This window comes from Parambassis ranga, chromosome 1 (genome assembly GCF_900634625.1).
Source record: "Parambassis ranga chromosome 1, fParRan2.1, whole genome shotgun sequence".
Classification (NCBI taxonomy): Eukaryota; Metazoa; Chordata; class Actinopteri; family Ambassidae; genus Parambassis; species Parambassis ranga.
Window position 1 is genome coordinate 9,613,559 of NC_041022.1, and position 21,178 is coordinate 9,634,736.

Here is a 21,178-nt window from a genome sequence, read left to right on the forward strand (position 1 = left end):
ACCTAATGTCCACACACCCTCACATGTAATCATTCAGTGATTCTTTATTTAAAGCCCTTTATGACATCACAAGGGGCTAAGATCATGTGTAGTTACACATCTGTGTTTTTTTAACCAGCTATGTAAGTTCTTATGTATGTTGATTGGCTAAAAAAATTAACAGCCATGTTGAAGGCCTTACATTATATATAACACCATATAACTCAGTTACCAGAGAATTGAACAGTGTCTGTAGCTTTAAATACAAATTTACCTTTTGCTGACCACACATACACATCTGGATCATTTGTCTACATAGTGTTGCTCTGCTGTTGCCAAGTTTTCACTGGTTGCCATAGTCACACAGCCATGCTAAGTAGCTGAAAAAGTTACACCTTTGAATACTGTGATGGAAGTAGCAGGCGCACTGCCTCTCATTGTTTGGCAATGGAAGTAGAAGCAGCTGGCTGGCTGAGCCCGACTGACGTCACTCTTCTGACGCAAATAACATCTCTTTTTTTTTTAAATAATTTTTTTAGTCAAGTCTTTATAATACAGTGATTCATAGCAAAAGGGTTGGAACATAACTCATCAGTTCAGTAGTACATTATGTAGCAAAGTGCTAATTCCACATGCAATTTCAGTATGTACATGTACTATAGTACATCCAAATTGGGGTGGAGTCAAGTGCACTAAGAAGCAAAAAAGTAACAATGACAAGGGTATTGGTTGTCATCCCTTTGGCCAGAAAAGCTGAAGAGCTTAAGTCTGATAATTTATTCTCCCAGACTAGAGTTAATTTTATTCATAAACCCATAAATGGCTAACTGAAACCCACCAACAGACCTACAGCAAAGGCCTCATTACCAGGAGAGAAGAGCTGATTCAATCGTCTGAGTTGAAGACACGAGGATATTCCTTGGAGCAGACGGCAGTCCTAATGAACTCAACAGGGTACTCTGCGAGTGCCCTTGCACACTGCAACACCTTATGACTGATGTATGTGAGGAAAGGTTGAACAGTGCCAGGGTGCACAGCATGTAAATCAGTCATTTAATTAAACAGTTGCTAATGAAACTGATTAGATAAATCTCATGTTAGGAGGTAAGAGCTTCTGTCTAAATTTCCACGCTGTGTTCAGGGATGAAGAGATGCTGACATGCTGTGTACGCGGGGCCATTAACATTGCCATTGAAATGTAACAATGGTGCGAGTTGCCACCTGCCAATTAGGATAATAATGTTTCTGTACCCAAAAAAAAGCGGCGTGATCTGGAAGCTGTACAGGTGCAAGGATAGATTTGCAATTACCTGGATGTTGGCAGCAGCCCTCAATGAACTGCTCATCCATTCACTGTCACATATTGCTCTTTTCAACCCTCAAACTGCCAGCAATCATTGTCAGATAGTTTTATTGATACCATTCAGCTTGTATCTGATTCTGGATGGCACGGCCTCCCATTAATGCACTTTGGAGAGCAGCGGAAAGGGACGAGAAATAAAACCAAAGGGCTTGACAGTTGCAATTTGCATGAGGCGGTATTGTTTTAATAGAACCACTGACTTGGAGATTGCTTTGGGAATTGAGGACAAGAATGAGGATAGAAGAGCGGGTATGTACAGGGATCTTGGAACAGAGCCTGTTCTTTTTTATTTTTTATTCAAGTCAGCTGTGGATTGGTTTCTTCTTCTGAAAGAGGAAAGGTTTTATTTGTCTGGCTTATGATGATGGAAAGACTGAAGACAATGCTTCATACAGAGAGCTGAGCTGCTGCAGTGGATCCTTTAATGGATTCATTCATATTCCTGTGGTTAGTTCTCTTAAATATTTCACAAGGTGTTTTTTTTTGCTACTACTTTGTGACAGTGCACATTCTTACCAGCTTAGAAATGCAGGTTAGCTTAGCATAAAGATAGCTAGCCATCTTAAGGTATCAGTATTTGTGAGGAAGCAAGTTCTCAAGTTCTGGGTTCAGCAGTGGCTCAGTGGTATAGCAGGGTTGTCCAATAACCGGAAGGTTGGTGGTTCAATCCCAACTCCCTAGTCACAGTTGTGTGTCCTTGGGCAAGGCCAAGGTCCAATTACCTGCATAGCCTCCAGTGTACTCACTGGTGTATGGCGCTCTTTGCTGGGCTGCCTTAAGCAATTTCCCCATTGTGGGACTAATAAAGGTTTCTCAATTTTTTAAATTCAAACTAAAATCCTAGTCAGTGATTCCAGCCTCCATGTTGGACTACACTACACTACCAGGATGAAATTCCTTTCGTATCTACAGAAACCATAGCAACCACTATTCAAAAGACCAACCTAACTACAAATTTAATCATTTTATCATGTTTATTTCTTATGTAAAACACTAAACTGCCTAAAAGAACATTGAATTGTTTTGTGTCCTATTAGAAATTCACACAATTCCTACATGAGAAAAAAAATGAATCTGCAAGGTGGATGTATTATGACTGTAATACTGATGTCACATGCTGTGATATCATTTCCAACCAGTCAGTGCTGCTGCTCCTCATCGGGATTCCTCCCAGTGGGAATGACAGCAGCATGGTTTAGTCCGGAGGAGAGATGAGTTTTGATGTGCAGCATGTGGAGCATGGGTGGCCTAAAAAAAGGAGACACAGGACTGACAAGAATATGAATTATAAAAAGCAGAATTACGCCTTGACAAGACCATTATAATTCCTACCGTAGTGCTCCATGTCCCATCATCTTTATTAATGCCAGCATTTATTCACTTTTTTTCCAGATTGCCAAAAAACAGAAGATAAAAAGCCCCGTAGCAGGACTCACACAGCTCATGGTGTTCAACAGGAAGCTGACATCCTGCCAGCTGACAGAGGCCTGTAGGATGAAAATATACTCCTCTGATCCTTAAATGTTGATTGAAATTTCAGTTAGGTTTGTTTGTGTGCAGCCGCGGGATGGAAGAACCTCTTCATCTGTCATGATTAGCAGCCACAGGCGATGCCTTAGGATGTGAGATGCTGTAGAAGATGAGGTACATTAGAAAGTGCATTAATCTTTAAAAGAAAATGTTGTTCAGCCGTGTCCGGTAGTCTATTGATTGCTGTTTTGTGGACAATTATGATCATGTTTGTCCCTATCACTTACTGTCCTCTTCATAAACACAGCCACACACACACACACACACACACACACGTGATAAAGATATTGCAACAGCTATTTCACCAGAAGGATTGCTGAAGAGGAGATTACTAGTAAGAGCTGCCTCAAGCCTGAGTGTCTCCCGATTGACGTATTGATCGTGGCTGTGGAGTTCCTAACAGCACAGAAGGTAAGTTTACCTGCACCTTTGATAAGAGGAAGATTGAAGAACGCTGCATTTTGCCGCACATTGGCTTCCTAACAGCCTGGAGTCTGATCAGAAAGGCGATGATCTCAGCCGGCAACTCATTCAGTCTCTTATATCTGTGGAGTATACCACCTCACCACTGCCTTATCCATCATACCCCCAAGTGAACACAACAGATGCAGTAACGTTAGACTTAACACAGTTTAAGCTTTCCTCTATGTTGTGCCTTTATTAAATTTAGTGCCAGTGCAGGTACGCTTTTGTGTCTCCACGGGCAGGGTTGATAGCTAAGACAAAAGTCCAAGGAGGAAAAAGCTCCGGGTATAACAACACTTTTGAAAAAAAAAAAAAACGGCTGCTAGAGAATCTCCTGTGATTTAAAGGTTACAGGTTTGATGCCTGCAAAAGGAAGAAAACCGGGAGCTTGTTCGTTGGCCTTAAAGCCTGGAGGGAGTCTTATAGAGCACCACAGCAGTTGAAGTATATTCAGCAGGTCTCTTTGTGTGTTTTTTCACCATAAAAAATGTGTGTGTATTGCATTTTTAAAAATTCCAGACGAAGCAGGGTTTGTTCTCCCCCCCCTCTGAAACCTCCTCACTCACTGATTATATTTTTTCCTCCATTTTGCCATAACTAATGCAAGATTACCTTGTGCACAAAGCAGCCCAGGCCCCCCTGAAGCCTTAAAATTCACTGTGCAGCTTTTGGTTTGTGGTCATTATTTGATTAACTGTAACACTGTTTGGGAGTATGGGAATAACTCTAGCAGAAAAGCAATTGGCCTTAAGGTGCATCCTGCATTGTATTACAATGTAGTTTTAAAGGGAAATTTACACAAACACAAAGTGCATGGATGGATGTTTAATAAATCTGGATGGATACAAGTTTAAACAAAATGCATACGTTTGCATCAAAGGAGATAAATTATGGCTTTTCCTGTTGTTTGCCATCTTAACAGGGCTCCGCTTCTGTGACTCACACATTCTCACAAAGATTGAAGATTTAAATCTGAACTGAGACAGAAGACTTGTTCCACTCTCTCACCTGGTGACGAACAGCTGATCAAAGTCAATATAAATAGACATAGATTACAACATAAATAAATGGCTCCAACAGAGATAATTCAGCAGAGTGCATCCCTGCTGTCCATTACATGCTCTTATGTGGCTGTTCTTTGTATGGTCAGTTCAAGTAGAGCATGCTTCTCTCATAAATAAATCATGGAAGCCTGTCCTTGACCTGCTAGCATCCCTTTACTCAGAGAAAGGGAAAAAGTGTTTTCTTTTATAGATCCGATATATTAGTTTATGAATAAAATGTCTGAGGGCAAGAGGAGTTTTACTTTAAAAATCATGTTTATACAAAAAGCATTATAATGACTTTCTCTTTTTTATAAGGTACATCTGCCATCTGCAAGTGAATAGAAACAGAAGTACTTCCTTCAACCATTGGTTAGATTGACCCACTCTCTCAAAAGTCAACAAACGAAAGGAAAGCAGTATACAGGTGAATAGAAAAGACCAACTTCGAGGGTCAAAGTATGTATGTATGTATGTAGGCTTTTATTTTGATAGGTGTCATTTTCTGTTCCTGTCACAGGGGACATCAGAAGTAAGGGGGCGTGGCTTACAGGACAAAGGAAGGAAGGAAATGTTTGTTCCAGGAGGGGGTAAAAAAAGAGGAAAATGTGAAGTTATAAGTTTGACAGTTTAACAGTTTAAGTTTAACACTTCTCCATGCTTAGGCCTAAACTGCCTGGACAACAATGGGTTACACCGAGTGAAAATGAAGGACCAGAGCTGAGGACTGAGAAGTAGTCCACAGAGCAGCTTTTGGTGAGTTTATTCAGAACTATTTGTTAATTTGTAACAAAATGGAGAAAATATTATCTCTTAAATGTTAGACTGCAGTAGATAGATTACAGTTAGCTGACTGGATTACATTAAGAATGAATGAGTGACTGACTTCAGAGTTGGTGTTTGTGTTTTTTTGCTAACATGGATTAGCATTGGTATGGTTCATAGAGAGAAGTGACTGATGGAGGATGTTACCTCACTGTATGATAGTTTGTATTAGGCAATGTGTTGTAATTGTTTGGAGCTGTATTGGAGTTTTCTGCATGTGTCCAGCTTCTCCTGAACATCAGCTTTTTTTGTTATTATCTAGGTTAATATAGCAGGACGTTTTATTCAGGCAAAGTTCTTGATAAATACCAGGTTTAAAGACCCTTCATACAGATTCTCCTGGCATTGACAGGCTTACTCACTGTTATCATCACATTCGCATGGCATGGTTATTGCACCCAAGCACCCAGGCCTCTCATCTGTACCCCTCCACACACGCTTTAGGGCCCTAGACAACAGGGATGTTTTTTTTTTTTTTTTTTTTTTTTTTTTTTTTTTAAATCGGCAAGTATCTTGTGTCAGAATAGTGAAGTCCTTTTCATTTCACTTTTGTTTTTATCTCTCTGTGTTTGCCTGTATATATCCTGTAAGTCCTAACCTTTGGCTCACAGCTCACTGTGTGACACACCTTCAGAGCACACAGCCTCACATTTTTATTTTATTTATTTATTTATTTTTTACTTTTATTTATCTTGGGGAAAGGGTGTGCTTGCTCTTTTTCAGCTATGCCCTGCTTAACATTCATGGTACAGTTGCACACATTCACGCCTGGGAGCCGCTCAGTACAGCCTCACTCTTCAGATGCTGACCGCTCTGCGGCTCCAGTGGAGCGGCCTAGGTTAAGTGTCTTACTCAAGGGCAGATGGACAAGAATGACAAACCCCTCCAAAGCTTGACATATCCCGTGTAGCTGCTTGTAAAAATAAATACACATAAATACTTGAGGGAAGGAGAGTAAACATTCTCCACAAAAAAATAGAAAAACAAAATTAATATTAATATAAATTTAAGTTGTTGCAGAGGGGGTAGGCTGTAACGTCTTGAAGTTCTTGACCCTAAAAAACCTTCCACACAGTCTCCCTCCTCTCAGGCATCTCTGTTTATTTATCTTTTTTTTTCTTCGCTCTGCATATCTGTCATGCTGGTGCCGTCCCTGAGGTTTAGAGGAAAAAAATGTTTTCAACACGCAACTGCAATAATCATCTCTATGGTAACTTGCTGAAAACGCTTTGCTGCATTTGAAGCAGAGAGGACAACAAGCATGAGCAGGAGGGAGGGAGGGAGGAAGAGAGAGAGGGAGGGGGGACAGACTGAGCTTTTCATTTTCAGCTGTTTTCCAGCCATCAGTTATTCATCCACGTTTTAAGTCCATCACTCACACTCACTTAAGAATCCCCAGATCATATCAAAAATGGGAGTTGGGTGAATTTTATTTTTCCTGCCAATCCTCCTCTATTTATTAAAAAAAAAGAAGAAAATAATTAAATATGGAGCTGTGTAGCCAAAAAATATTGATTTAATGAGCATGTTTGACTTGAGGGGGGAGTCCCGTCTTCAGCACCAGCCTCAATAGCCAAATGCACACTCTTGTTTTGAAGTGGATGTGCTGTCATATATTTTAGGACCATGCAGTCGCCTCATAAATATCTTATACATCATCACTATAAATCAGCTTGCTGTAGTTCAGGTTTATATTCCCGTCTGTTGCGGAGGTACAGGCCTGTAAGTGGTTGTGCCAGCGGAGTCACAGATGAATAATCTATGTGTCCACTAAATTCTGCTTTTATCCAGCTGGGAAATGAATACCAAACCAGCAGCGCCCAGCGAGGTGTGAGACTCAAATCCCTGGCTCTTTACTTTTATCTTTTGGTGCAAATATTTGTCTCATGAATTTCTCCCTGCCAACTGTTCCCAAAGATATTATATCCCCAAGATACAGCTCAGGTTCTCCTCCACATTTATTCAAATCTTTATTATCAGCTCAACTTTTCCTTAAAGCTCTTAACTCAGGGAGTATTGCATTCATAGGTTTTTGCTGTTGGAATATATAAATAAGGCTTTAGTGCCTCCTCCTGTGGTGTGGAATGTATTTGTCTGTAAAGATCAAAGGGGGCTGTTTGTGCTACGTGTCGGGTCGGTGGACTGTATGTATCACTCTGCTTAGATTAATTAGTGCTGCATTAAAGGTCGCAGCCTGGGGATCAGTCAATAGGGCCATTGGTGCCTCTTGAGGATAGAGCAGAATGCTGGGAAGCAATGTTCGGGGTGTGTGTGTGTGTGTTTGTTAAGTGTCTTGACAGGTTTGTGTTTATTTTGTGGCAGCCACAAAATCAATGTATAAGTACTCTGATAATCAAATCTCACATTATCTTTTTTCATCTGTATTCATCTGCTGAAGCACTGTAAGGACATTAAAGCTTTGCATCCAGTGTCCAGGTTGCAGATCAGTTTCTTTTCCTGGCACAAAACTGTAAGGATGAAGCTCTAATATTGGCAACAAACATTAGCATGTTTGGTGTTTACTAGCGTTCTACATAGAGCGGTACGGCTAACATACAGTATTTATTTGGGGATTTAGGAAAAAGTTGATGCTCGGGCAACTCCAGCCAAACTTGTTATCAATGACAGCGTTGCGTTTTGCCAAACTCATCAGTCCTGGCTGTTAATAGCCCAAAGCCTTCTTGAAAATATGCATAATGAGCCATAAATCTAACCTCAGTATCCAAATGTTTTTTCTCTAGTTCTACTTTATCAAATTCCTGAAGATGCTGACTTTAGACTTTTACTCTCTTTTCTTATTATATATATATATATAATAAATAATATAATATATATATATATATATATATATATATATATATATATAGCAGCAGACAGATAAAATGTGAGGAACGAGTTGGAGGGCTCTCGTAGCTGCTGGCACTTGAATTCATGGGGTCTGAGCTCTCATTCAGCTACAAGGCCGTTTTCAACACTTGCCTTGCAAGATGATCTGTCTTCACAGCTTCAAGTGGTTTGGATCAATCAGCATCTATGGAGGAACTACAGATCCATCTGTGGTTGAGGTTAGATTATTAAGACATGATGATTGTATGTATTATATAAACATAGACACCTTGACAGGGTCACAAAAAATGAGGCTAAAATATACTAATTGCCCCCTGGTGGCTGGTTGCAGTATAGCTCATAAACCCCACCTACACCCTGTTAGTGGACACACACCTCATTGAAAACTAAAAGTACATTTTTTCCCCAGAGATGGTTTATAGCTCTGGAGGTGTGATGGTGCCACATCTGCCTCTCCACTCTCCAGATACTCCGTTTGGCATCCAAACTTCACGGGTAGCTTTAACAACATGGAACACATTCCACAGCAAACTTTTTCCCATTTGACATTGAAACTAAGCGTTGTTATTTTCACACACAATAGCTGTGTTTTTCATTAAAGATGCACAGTTTTGCTATGCTGCCTTCAAGATGTATTGGTTACCAGGCAAAGCCAGTGGTGAGTTCTTATCTCATTATTTTTTTTTTGTTTACCTTGCATAGATAAGTTCTATTTTTATCATACTTAAACTATCACAGTTTGTCTTGTGCAAATCATTCCAAGGACATAAACAACATGTTTGTTTGTTGTTTTTTTGTTGTCTGCCCATCACCTGCAGCTTGTAATATCATAAGAACAACAAAAAATGTTTATCTGCTCCCAAGTCCCAAAGTAGATTATTATCTCTGCACCTCTTAACACTGACATCTAAAGCTGACTTCTATTCCCGGAGGTACATCTTCTGGTCTTCTGTGCTTTCCTTGTCGCCTCCTGTGAAACGACAAACTTCTCTCCTGTGTAACAACAACAGTTTTTTTGACCCAGCGTGACTCGCCAGGTGTTAAATTATTCTGGATTCTTTTCCTTCTGAAGATGTTGCATTTACACAACAAAAAAAGAAAGAAAAGAAAAGCGAGAAGTGTTTTTTCAGACATGTAAGACATAAAACGGGCTAATTAGGATGGCTGGCTACCACTCACACTGTGTTTTAATTTGCTTCTCGCAGTGCAAAGGTTCTGTTTCACTTTACGCTTTGTTGACTGCCAATGACTAAAACGCTGACTTTGAATGGCAACATTATTAAAGTTATCACTTTTTTCTGCTACACTGGGTGCTCACATCTAAATAATGACATTCCAACTGTACACACTGTGTTCCTCGCAGCACTCTGCTGGAGACTAAGGCAATTTGAATACAATCAGGAAGTGACACAAGAGTTTCACCCTGATTAGACATCTGCTATCATCATCGTTCGACACTGGACACTGGCCAAATATTAACGTGTTGTCGTGAATTAGAGCATCTAGGTGCATTGCTGGTGTCTTCTCACTCTGATACAGGAGAAAGATAACAAGAAGAGAATCAGACTTTTTGCAAAGAGCATAGAAAATGTCCTCGGCAGAATATATGACAGCCTGTACTGGAAGCGACATGAACCTTCACACATACGCAGAAGGCACACAAACCATTAGCATGAGTGTGAAATGGGATGATGAAGACATATTTTCTGTTGCGGGACCCAAAATTACAGTCTAGAGGAGAGAAGGAGAGGAAGCAAAAAAAAAAAAAATCAGGGGAGGTGAGATGGTGGCGAGGGTTTTTGGTACGTGGGCGTACAATCAATGAGCATGAATTGTGAATGAGCGAGTGTCTGAGCTGAACACTTGCATAACAACTTAGCTGAGAGAGAGAGAGAAATCTACAGCTCAGTGAAACTGAAGGAAAGGCGCCGGGTGTTTTGAAGACATCTTGTTCGCATTAAAGGATGAAAAGTTCTTGGGATGATTATGGTTTACACATGAAGGTTTATTCATAAATTATTGAATGTTGAGATGAGTGCCAGCCTGTAACGATACTGGAACATTTGAAATCTGTGATATTATATCCCTGCTCCTTTTTTTTTTTTTTGTTTACAGATGTTTACGGGGCTAATTAAGTGAAGTGTTGTTTTGTAGCAGTAGCCTGAGGAAGTTAGAACTGATGCAGAAAGAAGTGCTGAAGTGTTTATCATCCTGTTGATTAACCATTGAAGTGGAAATTCTGTTTAATTTTTGTTGTATTCTGGGACTGATTGTGACATTATGAAGTCATGAATAAACCAGTCAGAAATGAACCAGTCCTCAAAAACTTATATGAACTAACCAAACACCTGCAGGGAGGCATGTGATTGGTCTGAAATGTATTCTGCAGCCGCACAATGATTCCTAGCATGCAGCTTTAGACATCAAATAGAGTAAAAAATGTGTCAAAAGTTAATACATCAATAACAAACCAGGGCAGTGTGTGTGCTAACAGGCGATATAAAGTGTACATTGAGGTAACACAAAACACTTCTCAACACTCAGATGTTTGTTTCTTGTACATTTTCAGGATTTTGTACATTTGGCCCAGAGCTCTCCTGTAACATTACACTGCTATAGGATGCCTATTCCATCGTGTGTCCCTTCACAGCATGAAGCAGCTCTGCACAACTACAACTCTCCTCACAGGCTGGCTGTGCTCGGCTCACCTGCGGCGGCGTCTCACTGCTGTAATTCCTCTTCTGCACATACCAGAAGGTACCACCAGAAAGTCTGAGTCCAGCTATACAAACTTTGAAGTGTGTGGCTGAAGATTAAAAAACAAATAATAATATGTAGAGCACAATTTGTAGTCCTGTAGTGTAACAGATCCCCTCAGAGCCATTTAGAGCTGGAATTACATGAAATCCACTGAACATATGATCTGTGTGATCTTATTATCACACCTTCCATCAACGATCAATAACATCTGCCAGATTCATGGCATTTTGTTGGAAAATATCCTCGGGTCTGCAGAGTTGTACTGAGCCTTTGCATGCTTCTATCAGAGAGGAAAAATCTGAAAGGATGAAGCATGTGACGTCGTAGCGCTGCAGGATTGAACAGGGACTGTATTTACATTCATAGCAATACAGCAGGAAGAAATTGCAAGCACTTCCTGAAGTTGTTTCAATTAAATATAAGAACTCAGGCATACTTTAACCACTCAGTAAAAGTATAGGAAACCCATAACACACATTAAAAAAAAGAATGGTCATGATTGAAGTGGTAGCATCGGAGATGTTATGACTTTCAGAGCCTTGTACTGATTGAAGTGAAAATAAAAAATCCCATGTTTCTCATAAACCCAGCCAATATGTAGATATTTCTTCAGCCCCTCGTAGCATTTATAAATGCAGAAACTTTCACATTTCCTGCAGCTTTCTGTTCAGGTTTTGGAGTCTGTGCAGCTAACCAAATGGTCTGAGTAGTACTGTAAAAAAACAGAAAACCTGTGGAGTGCCTTTAAAAAGCCACCTATCAAACCAGAGTATTTCACCATGTCATTTTCCTTTATTTTACTTTGGTCATAGTTTTAATATGTTGCCTACAACCACTTTGTTTTGTTTTAAAAAAATATGATTGCAGTGTTAGAAGGGAAAAAAGGTCCTCCCAAGAGGAGCGCTTGCCACCACACCAACTGCCCGAAACGCATTGCAGCAGACTATAAATACTTCATCCATCCCCAAACTGAGAAATTTCACAAAGGAAACGGCTCATCTGAGTCTTGAACCCAGGACCTCTCGCACCTAAAGTGACAATCATACCCCTAGATAATGCACCAGAGAGCTACCCCTAATACATATATATCCAAGTATTGATCAGGAGGTAGAGACCGATTCTGATCGAGTCTGATGCCACATAATTGAGCCTGATTTCCAATCACGTGATTGGATCTGGACATCTGTAAACCTTAGTAACTTGGATAATGGCTACTACTTTGTTATATTCGTCTGACTTTGTTAGCCAGATGTCAATCAAATATATTATTTAATAATTATATACCAACGCATTATACATGCATGCATGCACTGTGGTGCAGTGATTATAATATGTAGAGTTTGCATGTTCTCCCCGTGCCTGTGTGTTTTCAGGTGGGTACTCTGGCTTCCACCCACATAAGTAGGCTGTAGGTGTACATATGAAGGTGATTGGTTGTTTGTCTCCCTGCGTTAGCCTTGTGATAGACTAGCAACCTGTCCAGGCTGTACTGTCTTATCCATTGGTAGCTGGGATTGGATGCAGCTCCCTGTGACAGTGTAGTACAGCATATATCTGTTTAACATAGTTGCAGTTGCAACATCCACACCTGCCTACATCCTTATGACTTACTGCTCCATGAAGAAACGTTATATTTTGATGTTTTGATACCAGACATATGTAGGAAGTTTTAAGCAAAGTCTGAGTAAAATGCTGAGCCAATTTACTGTTTGGCTGCTCTCACCTCCATGAAGTATATTACAGTGCCATGATTGACAGCGCACTCATCACAGCACTGAAATAAAATGCCCAGCTGCACTGAGACAAAAAAAACTCCCTTAAACAGAGAATACGAACAACATACAGCGTTCGCACAAGTGTCCTGGCACAGAATGCTCATGTTGAATCACAATTTGAATCGCTTGGACGCAGAATCGCTGCCGGACACTAAAACTATCCATCTGAAACACTGGAGCGAACGTATCATTCACCTGGCTGCAGAACAGCAGCTCATGCATGTGTGGCTGCTTTTTTTACCTATCCTGTCACAGGGCTTTTTTTTAATATGGCAACTAATCAGTCTAAGTGCTTTCAACAGAGTAAAAAGTAAAACTCTTCAGATTGTACATCATATTGATTTTCTATCCCCTGGAAGACAAATGCAGCTGATTTTACTCAGTCATTCAGCGTTAAAACAGCCTCTGTAGAAGTTCATAAGAATATATCTAGAAGTATGTTGAATAATGTGGAGCAGAGGTCATATTAGATTATGTGAAGTAATTGGCACTAAATTCACGAGCAACAGTGTGATTGCATATATTTTCAGCAAGGTTATTTAAGGATAAGTTTGCCTTAAAGCTTTAAATAGAATTCTGAGCATGAATTTTCATTTGGTTTCTACCTCTATCCTCTTTTAACTCTGCAAGCACACGTCCTTTGTTTTCTTTCTTTGTCCTTTAGCTGGTGCGTTAGCGTTGCTACAGAAATGCTTACTCTTAAATCATTTAGCACGTTTTGTGGATCAATGATCCCCCTGACACACACACACCAACTTTGGAGTATTGGATTGATGTTTCTCACAGCAACACTCTGAGTAAATATATCTGCATTCATTGAGCCTCCCTGCTCAATCACAAAGCTTTGGCTGCCGCACGATACAAGATACAAGCTTGCAGCCAGAGGCAGAAACTGGACTTTTTAGGGTGTCTTGCTGACTGTTCAAGTGCCTTTATCTGTGTATTTCCTAATAGCAGAGTGCTTGCACAGACTTTTATGTTAAAAAAACTGATAATGTTCAAAGTGTGTTTTTTCTTTTTTGTCCCTCATGACTTAATTAGTGATAATTACAGCACACAAGTGGATGTTTTCAAACTTGTCCTGACTCTTCTGTTATTTCTTTAGGTTTACTGTGACTGAAAACTTCAGAAATTTGATTGCAGTTCTGTGAAGCTTGATTTTTTTAAAAATTTTTTGGCATCCTTTAGCTCTGTCATTAACAGCGAGGCTTTCATTTGTGTGCAGCATCAATTAATTCGAATGTGAACATGATGTTATCCCCTTTAAGTATTTTGCTGTATGAAAGGAACAAATGTAAGAATCATTTTAAGAAAGAAAGGAAAAAAAAAATAACAAGGTGCTGCACCTGAGCCCTCTCAGATTACACGACCTCCAGACATCCACTGTACATCCTCTGCTTGTCATTTGACAAGTAATCAATAAGGCCCTTGTAAGGGACAAAAACATTCCCAGTAGACCTTTATAATATATACATACTTTCACTTGTTTAATGGCTTGGCTTGTTCCAAGGTGCCTGCCAAAAAAGGGCAATGCTATCTGTTTTTAAATTAGTACTGGCCAGGAAGAAAGGTATTTGACAGTGTTGTTTAAATCAGTCAGACAGGAGATGGAAGGGATCTCATTATGATTATGCTGATCCGGGGAATCAATCATGACCCAGCAGATGTTTCCAAAAAAACTTTTTTTTTTTTGGCTTTACAATCCTTGTCATCTATCAACTACCAAACAGATGATCAGGATTTTTTATCTTTTTGTAATTGTTTTTGTCTAGTCTTTTTTTCTGAAGCAGCAGTGCTCTAAATTACTCAGAAATAGGTGTCTCTAAATCACATTTTTCAAATGGTACATTTTATGAAATGAGTATATGGCATTTGGTGTGTGTGTGCGTGTTAGGGCATGGGGGGGGCAGGCAATCAAGCGCAATCAAGTGTAGTACTGTGGATGCCTTTGAGCAGAGACCGTCCAAAGGTCTCCATTTATGTGATCTATGGATTCTCTATGATGGCAGGCTGTTTCTAATGAGGCCGTGAAAATTGTATATCGCTGTCACTTTCTCATGAGATAAATTCGAACTGACAGTTTCAGTTTGAATTTTCTGTGTGTATATATATATATATATATATATATGTATAAAAAGCGGAAAATTCACATCACTCTGAAACTAGTTGTATAATTAGCATAGCTGTGTTCGCTTGTGTTGTTGTTACTGCTCCTTATAACTGACATCCACAAGAATACATTTGAAAAACCAAACAATGTATGGCCATACAAGGGTTTTAGCACCTCAATCGATGCTACGTGCTACACTTCTGACAAAGTGTGACACTCCATAGAATTATTGAGGAGGAAAAATGTCAGCAAAAAGTGAGTCAGAAATGCAGAGCAAGTCCCCAGCAATCTCCTGGTTCCCATAGTCTCAATATAATTAAAACTTATTAGTGAAAATATAAACTCCCTCCATTGGTCAGAATAACTCATCAATTTAGAAGAAAACCTTTTGTACCAGACTTTAAACATTTATTTTTGCTGTAAAGTTGGATGTCTATGAGGATTGACTCACATTTGGAGCCAGCCCCCAGAGTTCATGGTGGGAACTGCATCTTGTGCCTCTTCAGCGTTGCCTTTATGTCTCAGCCTTAGACGTTGCAGCTTGGTCACCCATGTATGGCTACAGGGGCAATTGTGTCAAATTCAGTCACTACCACTATGCAAGGACTCTGTTATGTTAATGAAGATTCTCATCCGTCCATCCAAGTCATCCTAATTCAAGAGCTTGAAGTGAGGCAACTGGACTTGTAAAGTTTTCTAGGAGATGTTTTACTGGTCCTCTAAGCAGCTTCATCAGTTTTAACTGTTTGTTATTCTGACTGTCTGTTGCAGCTCAGATGTGTCTAACGACTGGCTGACCACTACAAGACTGCAGGGTAGCTGAGGACTTTGTTAACAAGGTGGGGAAGATTTGAATGCACTGAGATGACGCCATGGTGTCGATTGATGTCACCTCTTGGTTCACCTGCATCCCCGCAGAAATGGTAAGGAGACGCCTCTCACAAGACAATACAAGTCCAGTTGGCTCATTTCAAGCTCTTAAATTAATGTTATGTTACTTGTTAAACCCACCATATCCAGCAGATAAGGAGAAGCATTAGCATTCTTAATATAGAAATAATTATTGGAGTTGCTTTAAGATACACAAAGTACATTTTTATTCCAAAGCTGTAGACTACTTCAGTCACTTTCTGTGTTCAGTTGTCCCAGTATGTTTGTTTTCCCTTTGTGCATTCAGACAAAGGTATATTCAGTAATTCATATGCAAAACAACACTGCCTATGTAAAGAACTAAGCCCAAAACGCATGACACAAGATTAAAGCTTCCAGAAATACACATATATATACACACACACACCACCACCACCACAAACAACAGAGTTTACAAACACACACTCACACAAGAGCTTTGGATAAAAACTAATAAAATTCCTGGCAGAAGAGGAATGTGTTGAGCGTACTCTTTAAAGTGATAAGATTAGGGGCACATCTGGGGGTCATCCGGCATTCTGTTCCATAGTTTCAGGGCCGAGTGACTAAAAGCAGCTTCGCCAGATTTTGATTCCATTCTTGGAACAACTGGAAAAAATTCTCCAACGTGATGATCAGAGAAGTCTGCAGCTGATAAACAATAAGCAAGTTAGAAATGTATTGTGGCGCCAGGTCATGCTGTGCTTTCTTATACCAGAAGTGCAGTTAAACAAAAAAAAAAATCAGAGAGATTAAAGGGAGGAGGTGTAGAGGAGTGATGGGCTCAGCAGTTTATGTTGCAACCTCACAGTCTAAATGGAGGAGAGGCAAGAGAGAAGAGCATTTCAATAATCTAATACACAAGACACTGCTCATAGAATGGAAAATAAAATAAAGATACTGACAGCAGAAAGTTTTGGTAGCTTGCCACCATTTGGAGTTCTTTTTCTTATTCAGTAGATTAACACCATTGCTGTGACACTATACACTGGCAGGGCCTCAGCAATTGACAGATTGGGGGGGATGTCATCTTGCAGTACACTAACCGTAAAAGACTGTAGCGTCCTCGGGGAAAGGTAAACTTCACTGGCAACTTCACTTCACTGGCAGGATGATCTCCATGCCTGATGATGTACTATGACAGGTGTTCTGTGGTCAGTTCTTCGCTGCTACACTCTCAGAAGAAATACTTCAAAAGTTCTTCACATGCTACGTTGGCTGAACAACCTTTGATTGAAGTTGAAGGGTGAAGGGCCACTCCTTTCTTTTTGGGGGCCTGGAGGTATTTTTCCGCTCTGTGACATATAGGTAGAAGACTGAAGAAGAAGACTGAAGGTGCTGTAGCAATAATGAAGTTATTGCCACAGGAGGCAGTGTGAAGCAGAAGATGCACCTGACATCTGTTTAGCCAGAGAAGTTTTGTGTTTTCACAGTTTGTGGCACAGTTTTTCAGTTGTCTGTACAGCGTGCTGTTGTGCTTGCATGCAAGTATTAGGTAATAGGACTAGAAGGTTTAGCCAGTGTCTGTGCTGGAATAAAAACAGATCCTAACCCGCTGGCTGTCCTGTCCATCCTGCTCTGCAGAGCGTCTGCTCCCTGGATGACAAATTGGACTATATTTGACAGCCGCAGAGTTGAGAGACTGCAGCATCTTTGTTTTCTCATTAGTAGAGATGTTATGTAAGAAGTATAGTGAGCTAACTGTCCTGTCCTCATAATACCTCATTTAAGAGAGAAGTATTTAAATACATTTTAAAAAAAAAATATACTGGAGACTGGCACTTCAAATAACTGTTGGTCTATGTGTGATGTAAAAACAAGCTAATCCACTAGGAGAATCCTCAGCTTACTCCTCTAACTCTGTCCCTTCTGCAAAGAATTGGCTTTACTGCTCGGCCTCAGATCTCTCATCAACATCATTTTCAGCCGCCATACAGGCAACTGTCTTTAGCTAATTGGAGACTATTGCAACACTCAGAAATAATACCAGTAATAACTGTATTAGGTGCAATTATGTCAGTGTTTAGTTTATCGTTTAAATTGCTGCACCCATTTGATGACAGATTGAGGTGAAGTACTTCAGTTTCTGAAAATGTTTCTTTCCTGGGTGAAATCCTGGGTGTAGGACACTGTAGTTAAGTAAGGCCTCAGGGAACAGGGAGTATTCTGGTCGCTCAGGTGATGCAATCAGACAATCACTGTGACCAGTCACTGTTAAGCCTTCCAGTGTTTCTTTCCAGCCTTGTTACTCACTTATCATATGAACAGTATCTCTTGTTGCCCAAGTAATAAATGGCAGTTTCCATCCTATCCCATAATGTTGTTAAATTAATTTTTCATTTTGTCAATTATTTGAATTTCTAATGACCTTTGGAATGCCTGTGTTGGGATGGAGAAATGTTATGTCACAAATTACCATTTACTCTGTTAGAAAGGTAGTAACTATTTTAATGTTGTTGTTGTTTAAGTGTATCTCTCTTTTTGATGCTTTTTCTACATGATCTCTTTTAATCTTGCAGTTTGTTGTACTTTAATAATTGAAAAATAATGCAGTGATGAAGGAAGATGACTTTTCTGAAGATGCTTCTGAAACATCTTCCCAAGACACTTGTCTATAATGAAGACGACTCCTTGCTCTATCTTCTCTTACTTTCCATTGTTTTGGTTGTCCCAGCAGGCAGCAGGTCTTAAGGTGAACATGGTTTGATAAACATTTCGAAACCAAAAAGCAGTCTGTTGTGTGTCTTGAAAACGTGCTGGTGTTGATCCACACCATACTAAAACACTGACATAGATAAATAGATACTGTATTGTTCCCAGAGGGGAAATAGCTTTATGGGGCTTAAAATTGGTTTGATATTAAGTCTTTCATGACTGAAATTAGATTTATTTATACTTGGTTTACATTTGTCTTGGAGAGTTGAGCACTGTAACTTTTGCGCAGTGGATTAATGTATTTCTGGCAGCATGTGGCTTTATATGTGGACTTAAACAACAGTGCCTGCATTTAAGATAATAAAGAAACTTTTTAACAATTTAGATTTTTAATTGTCCTCACCAGCAAAGTATACCAAAGGCACGGAGCAATAAGCACCAATATTCTTTGGCATAACGTGAAATAGTTGCTGGTAGGGAATAGTTTTTCTTAATTTTAATGGAATTAAGAGAAGCAAAACATAATTTATTACAGGCCTCGTGTTAGAATGAAAATATGCATTTTATTCATGTCTCATTTTTGTGCCAGCACATATATTTGGTTCATTTAATGATGGTGTTTTTAGGGCAGATGTTTCACCACAACAAATGATTTTCTGTTGACACATTTAAAAACACTCATCACATCAAATAAGTTGTACCGTGAGAGCTAGCCATTTGGCCTGTAAATTGATTGAAACATAATTATACAATTTTGCATCTGAGATGATTTTTTTTCTCTCTCTTTGGAACAGTGATATGTTAATTCTTTTTTATTTGCCATAACTACAGAGGAAAGAACAGAGAAACAGCATTTTATAAATGAAAGCGGGGATTTATCTGCGGCTGTAGTGGGTGGACGGCTGATATAAGGATTATCAGCAGGAAGTGTTGTGACAGTAAAATGAGTAAAGAGTAGTGGAAATGTGTTAAAGGCTTTCAGTAGGGCAGAAAATAAATCAATCACAGATTTACAGCACTACCATGCTAAATGTGATTGTGTGATAAATGGAAATGTAGCAAATATAATGATGCCCCCAAAAACTATGCTTTTAGATGATGAATCATTAGTGGAAGTACAGGGTTATAAGTGCATGTCTAGCCTATGACTGATAAACTATACACGACCATTAGCACACAAGGGATACAAAAAGTAGGAATAAATTCATAAGATAATGTCCAGCGGTGGAACATTATGTAATATTTGTTTAGCTATTTTACAATAAGTCTCACAGTTACAGCATGGGGGCGATGTGTGCAGTGTCTCCCACTATACTGGAACATTGTATTTTCTCTCCTCTACTGCCATTTATTTTTATTTATTTTTTTTCTCACATGCTTGATGATCATTTTGTTGTGGCTGCCGCACAGCTCAGCACCGAGCGAGGTGAGAGACTTTCCCCACTCATTAAATTTCAAGACTGCAGGCTCACACAGCAAAAGGAAGTTTGTGAAACTGTGTGTGTGTGTGCGGCTTGGGATTGTGTGTGTGTGATGCATCACATGAAGTAGAAACTATGCATTAGTAAATAAAGAATATCAGTGTGATACCTGAAGAAGTGGCACAGTGTGCTGGGTTTCAAGTGTAAAATGAAAAAGTGTGTGTTGTCGCTGTGATGAAGTAAATATTCCATCTTCTTTTCTCTGCTGCACCTTTTAATGACAATATAACATTAGCTGTGAATAAAGCAGGCAGGAAATATTGAGCAGCATGCATGTTAATGCCCAATCTCATAGATATAGACTGTATGATTGATGATGGCCATGATGGAGCATTTTGATATGGTTTGTTTAGTAAATCATAAGGCCCAGCATCTTTAGTGAACATTACCAGCAGACAAACTGTGTTGATGCAATAAAACAGATACAGCTGGTGAATAAAGTGAAGCCTTTGTTAAATTGAATTGCAGCAGCTCTAAAAGACCTTGAGCTTACATGGAAACATTTTCAAATATGAGGGATGTGTGCCTTCTTTATGCAAACTGGACTTTACATTGCTGCACTGCATGTTGTCTTGTTTACATGCTGTGCCTTATAATGTGTTTCCAATCTTGTGTATCTGCACTTTTTGAAATGGCGCCTGATACTTGCACTATACTATACGCCTATGCTTGTTAATAACAGTAACAATAAGTTATCGTATCATACAGGATGGCTGCAGAAGTCTTACTAAATTTGGAGTTTGAAGTCTGAATTCTGTCAAAAAAAGTTAGGACTCCTCATACTTTTTATTCAGTGGCCCTCTTCCATACAATTTTAATACACCTTCTTTTCATGCATTATGCAATAGTGTACACAGAGAAGTACATGAAAGTGGTGGGAGACGTATCCAGAATGAGACATATACGTAACATTGGCCCATGCGACCAACACATTTATCTGCCGACTTGTACTGTACGTATATAACTATCCAGGAAATATACATATCAGTTTGAAGCTACTGAGTTGCAGGTTAACTTCTCTCTAGTCAATCCTCTTGTGTAAAATGATCTGTTCCATATTAATGGGGAGTCATTTCTTGCCTGTGCCACTTCCTGCCAGCTGCCAGTCTCCTTACCAATTAATTTAATTCCATTTGTGTTGAAGAAGTGTTTGAGTAGGAGACTGGAGACACAACAATGGGGAGATGCAACATCTTCTGACAACAAGCCCTTTGAAGCTGCTGGGTCTTTTAAAATAATTATGAAAAGAAAGGGATGAAAACATGGTGCACATGCTGCTACGTCTCGAAGACGATGCAGTGTGAACCCATTGCTGGAGGGTGATCTGTCTCCCTTTAATGATTTTTAATGATATTTCAGTCAAAGACAATCATTTTGGATACATCAGAATCTTAAATATGATAAATAATGTATCCAATGATTGACAGCATTGTTCC

At 39.5% G+C, this 21,178-nt stretch overlaps 1 long non-coding RNA gene across 1 annotated transcript; it reads left to right on the plus strand.

Moving 5' to 3' along the window:
• Window positions 1-4,693: 4,693 nt before the first annotated feature.
• On the plus strand, window positions 4,694-10,744 carry LOC114442382 (uncharacterized). Its single transcript, XR_003671340.1, has 3 exons — window positions 4,694-4,807; window positions 4,901-5,136; window positions 10,622-10,744. It is a non-coding gene; the product is annotated as an uncharacterized LOC114442382 (long non-coding RNA).
• Window positions 10,745-21,178: the final 10,434 nt, after the last annotated feature.